Source organism: Nicotiana tabacum, chromosome 6 (genome assembly GCF_000715075.1).
Source record: "Nicotiana tabacum cultivar K326 chromosome 6, ASM71507v2, whole genome shotgun sequence".
NCBI classification, from domain to species: Eukaryota; Viridiplantae; Streptophyta; class Magnoliopsida; order Solanales; family Solanaceae; genus Nicotiana; species Nicotiana tabacum.
In genome coordinates, this window is record NC_134085.1 from 135,039,052 (window position 1) to 135,045,103 (window position 6,052).

Sequence of the window (6,052 nt, forward strand, 5' to 3'; positions counted from 1 at the left end):
CATCAGAATTTGTTATACTTGCTGTTTATGTTGATGACATAAATCTTGTTGGAACTCCAGAAGAGCTCTAAAAGGCAATTGAATATCTTAAGAAAGAATTTGAGATGAAAGATCTTGGAAAGACAAAACTTTGTCTTGGTCTGCAAATTGAATATTTAGCAGACGGAATCTTTATCCATCAATCTGCCTATACAGAAAGGGTCTTAAAACGCTTTTACATGGACAAAGCGCACCCATTGAGTACACCAATGGTTGTTCGATCACTTGAAGTGAATAAGGATTTGTTCCGACCTCCAGAAGAGGACGAGGAACTCCTTGGTCCCGAAGTACCCTATCTCAGTGCAATTGGTGCACTAATGTATCTTGCTAATGCTACAAGTCTTGACATAGCATTTTCTGTTAATTTACTAGCAAGATATAGTTCTTCTCCTACACGAAGACATTGGAACGGGATTAAGCATATATTGCGATATTTAAAGGGAACTCTTGATATGGGTTTGTTTTATGCTAACAAAGATAGTGCAGACCTTGTTGGTTATGCAGATGCAGGTTATTTATCTGATCCTCATAAAGCTCGATCTCAAACCGGCTACGTATTTACATATGGAGGTACTATCATATCATGGCGCTCCACAAAGCAATCTATTGTTGCTACTTCTTCAAATCACGCTGAAATAATAGCTATTCATGAAGCAAGTAGGGAATGCGTATGGTTGAGATCAATAATTCATTTTATTCGAGAAAAATGTGGTTTGGAATGTGAGAAAAGACCCACAATTTTATACAAAGACAATGCTGCATGCATAGCCCAATTGAAGGGAGGATTTATAAAAGGAGATAGAACGAAGCACATTTCACCAAAATTATTCTACACACACGATCTTCAGAAAAATGGTGACATTGATGTGCAACAAATCCGTTCAAGTGATAATCCAGCAGATTTATTCACTAAATCTTTGCCAACTTCAACTTTTGAGAAGATGGTATACAAGATTGGAATGCGGAGACTCAAATATTTGAAACAAGGTTTTCATCAGGGGGAGTAAAATACGCGATGCACTCTTTTTCCCTTACTAAGGTTTTTTCCCATGAGGTTTTTCTTATAAGGTTTTTAATAAGGAACCTAACAATGCGTATTACTAAATATGTGTACTCTTTTTCCTTTACTAGATTTTTTTTCCCACGTGGTTTTTCCTAGTAAGGTTTTAATGAGACACATTATCTTTTAATGAACATCCAAGGGGAGTGTTATAAATATATTATATTATGGATGTTCATTTAGTACTCCGTTGTAAATAATCCATATGGGACTCCACCGTAAATATGTTTATCTATTTAGTACTATATTGGAAATAAGCTTCCTGAAGAAGCTTATCAATTCGGTACCCGGTTATGGATAAACATTACCCCCAGTAGAAGTTTATCCATACCGGGTATAATAGGCTTATCTTTTCAGTACCCAGTTATGGATAAACATTATCCCGGTAGAAGATTATCCATACCGGGTATAATAAGCTTATCCATTCAGTACTCCGTTATGGATAAATATTACTCTCAGTAGAAGATTATTCATATCTGGTACAGCAGCAGCTTACACAGCAGCTTGTAGCAGCTTACACAACAGCTTATAGTAGAGCTTACACAATATCTTGTAGTAGCAACTTACACATCTTTCTTTCTCTTATAAATAGAAGATATTTCAGTTCATTATATATATAAGTTTGAATTCGAATAATACATGAGTTTCTCTCTATACTTGTCTTTACTTTACTGTCTTTATTTTATAACACATGGATATTTCTCTGGTTCTCAATATGTCCTCAGAGTAATATTTTTTTTCCATTTCTCTTCATCTTCTCAGTTGGGTGTTGCAACTTTCAGGTCTGTTCCTTTCTCAAATTTTTCCCAAATCTGATTCTTTTTCCATTAATTTCTATAAGGGCTTTATTTTTCTATCCGATTTTTTTTGTAATTAGAGAGTTGGTGTGAGGTATAAGAGTTTAGGGCAGAACTTGGAGTTTTTTGCCGGCGATAATGGTGGTCTTTTACCATATATTTGCTGTTTTTAAAGGTTGAATCTCTGGGAACAAGCATTATGATTGAATATAGAGAGGTAATATTCTTTTTAGAGTATTTTTCATTTTTAGTTCACCTGCTTCTTCACTGTCTTTGTCATGAGCGCTTTATGGGAGATAATTGGGGTTGTTTTGATCTAATTTTCTCAGTACGATCATATATGTCGCACAATGCACAAATTTGAGAAAGTTAAAACAGTGTTGATCCTATATTTTCGCTCAATTCTTAGGGATAAAATTATACCTGTTGATTTTGTGCAGAGATGAGATCTCATGGTCAGGGATATTATCTTTTTTTCCTTTGTATATTTTTTTTCACGCTTCTGCTTATTTAGGGGATGCGTTTGCCCTGCTCCCGTTTTCTATTTGTTCTTCAAGAAACCTAGGGATAAAAAACAATCAAAAACTTATTGAATTTTGATTCCAATTTTCTTTTTACCGAATTCCGATGGATTAGCTTTGTATTGAAGATCATGTCGTTGCTTTCTTAATATTGTTCTAAACTCATTCTTTTAGAATAACACACTTTATTAATATAATTAGATTATCGATCGCTGATCCACCGGAGAATTTCATTGATCTAATGGTTTTCAATTAATGAATATGTGCTTTTCAATTTATAGACAACTACTAAACCAAACGAGATCTTCTGGTTCCCTTTTTGGTTTCCAGCAATAGAACAGGTGTTGAATTAACTAATATATCTTTAGTTATGCATAAGACAATATTCTACATTCTAGGAAGGTCCACTTGACTAATTATGTGGAGTTTTGAAAGACTTTTTGCAATCTATATAATCCTATGTTGATTTGCTTTGTGTTTTATTTCTCTTGGTGGTGGAAGCATATAAGCTATAGTATATAGAGTATTTTTTTTAATTGTGAATTCAAATTTTGAATGACTCACTTTTTAAATTGATTTCTTATAAATATGTTAAATTTAACATAGCTTTGCTAGCCGAATGATGTGATTTATCCCTTGAGAGAAATATGCTCACGTCAGGGAGTTGCTTCTCCATATTTTTTCAGCAAGATCATGTTGATAGCGAACAAACTTAGCTGAACGTAAAAATCTTTGTATAAAAATGAGTAATTTTGAATTAAAAACTTTTCCTTTTACTGCTCATATAATGCCTATTAGATTATAAAGTTCTATTTGGTTGAAAATTCACTTCCTTTGAAAATTAATAGTTCTACTATTTTGCCCTATTCTGTGTTTACAAGACTAATGACTACTGAAAACAGAAAAAAGAATTTGAATTGTGTTAACTTTGTGTTGAACTTAAAAACTCATCATCTCCGATCATCATTATTCAACTGCCTTATTTTAATTAAAGACAAGTACAAAAACAATCATTTGATATTTTTCTCATTTCGTATTCTTTTCTATTTCTCATTTTGTAGAAACTTTAAAGATGCTTGAGTATTCATTTGAGGAAAAAGAAAGGAGCACCGACACAAATTTCCTCTTAAAATTAACAACAAATCTCCATAATAGACATTATAGAACTTCTACTATGTAAAATTTCAATAATTAAATTTTTTTTATGAACTCACAAGTTCATGCGAGAAGTGTTCATTGTGGGAAAGGAACATTTGTCACCATTTTTTATTTATTGATACTATTCTTTGATTCTTCGAAGCAAAAGCGAGCAGGTCAAGCTTCACTTTTATTGTGATCTCTCCTCCCACCCGCCAAAAGAAGAAAATTAGAAAGATGCCAATGGTCTTTTTGACAATGATCTCCTTTTCTTTTTTGTACTAATAATCAGTCAAGTGTATTATATTGTTGTATTTGATTGATCTAAAACCTTTTTGGCCAGTTTTAAAGCTCTTTAGATATTCGTCTATCAATGGCAATTTTAAAGCTCTTTAGATATCCATTGCTTAGTTTGGAATAGTTCTATGAACCATGTTCACAACTCTTCACTTCACAGAGTGTGAATGGAGCATTCACTTTCATTCAAGTGATGAAGGTTATAACATAATTCAGGCCAGGCTCTTTGTCTTTGATTAGATTGGTCACCTTTATTTTGTTATCAATTTAATCCAATTTGTTAAAAAATAAAAAATTGTGTCAAATGTTAATCTGGTTTATAGCTCATATGTTATACATTAAAAATATGGTTGTTCTTGTATTATACTATTATTATCGTTTGAACATATGATTGGCATGGAGGTCCATTTAGGAACATCAATGTTGGTATTATTACCTATGTATTCATACCGTGAAATAGAGTTCCATGTAGCTAGATATTGAATCAGCTATCTTTTCCTGTTCTTTGTTATTGCTCTTCACCTAACAATTTTTCATATAATTTTCTCGAAATATACTTTAAGTTTGTATTTCATGTACATGTTTTATCTGAAAGTGGAAATGGTGGATTGATTTACCATCTTCGCATATTTGGTAGGGACTAATTCACTTGGCCACTTGGTTAGTGCTTGATAGTTTGGTTTGTTCTACTTTTAGTTCAATACATGAAATGCATGAGGATGATAGGATTCATGTGTATTTATAAATGGAATGTCAATTGCATTCACATATATGCTATCTCTTAACATATATAATGTACTATGAACGTACTGGTGTGATGACTACTTTTGATTTTTTTTTTTTTTTTTTTTTTTTTTGCGGATTGAAACTACCAAGCAGAACTAAGAGCAAAATTTACTTGCCATGGTTGCGGAAGACTAAGCTCCTCTTCCATCACTTAAATCGGTAATGGCTATGAACTACCTCTTTTAATTCGTTCGATCCCTCAACAGACCGTTCCCTATATATTTATGTTTGTCTTTCTTGAAATAGCCAGTGTTGAGTGTATCTATATTGTGTTTAGTTTTATATATTTCTTTAAATTTAAGTTGTGGTTATCCACATGCTTCAATTGATTCTAACATGCCAGTAGAAAGAGTTCTTTTATAATGTATGTTGTCTTTATTTTTCTTTTTTTCCAAGCTATTTATTTAATTGTTTGTTTCAAATTAATTTTATTCCAATCAAAACCTTGATGTGTTATGTTGTAATGATGTGTTTTTTATTGATTACATTTGTGCATGTTCAGTATCTTGATTATTAGAAATTTAATTTATTTAGGGGCTAAATTTTGTCTTTATCATATCATTTCCCTGACGGATGATTATGCTACTTCTTTGTCAGTTTTCCTTACCCAGCTCAACCAGTTCAAGCATGGCATTTATAAAGACCAAGTAACAATCAAAGCATAGAATTTGGACAAAGATGTATGAGGGAGTTGAATCACTTATTTATATATTCTTATCTATGGTATGTTAGTCATGCAGTTATAATAGCTACTACTAGCAGAAGATGTTTCAGCAACCAAGTCATAAACAAGTAGTGCCTTTTGACTGTCACTTTGTATGGTTATCTTCGTAGATGTAATTTCAATGATATTCATTGTTCCTGAATGCACATCTGAATATATATGCTTCAAGTAGTAGGTAATCTTTTATGTTTGTTACTATTTACTAAGGATGGAACTTTTGCTTATGTGTTTGTGAAATCATGGTTGTTCTAATGTATGTGTTCATATTTAAGGTTTAAATAATAGATTATCTAAAGATTATAAACAATCCTCAGACTATATCAGCATTCTAAATGTTGGGCCCGTGCATTGTGTGTCGACGGGATGATGAATCCTCTAGACATATATTCATTTCTTGCCCTATAACACAAACTCTCTAGCAGAATCTAGGGTTTGGCAATCTAAATACCACCAACTCTAACTGGCTGATGCAAATAAAAGACCTCACTCCTAGTATAAACTTAACTCGTAATCATATGGAATGGGATGACTTTCTGGCCTTTGTACTATGGGGATCTGGCTAAATAGGAACAGCAATAACACTACTCAAAAACCATCTCTGCAAAAGATCCTTAATCACTCCAATGAATTTCACTTCATGACCAGCGCAAACCAACTTTCAAAAGATACAATTCCTATTAAGATTAGTTGG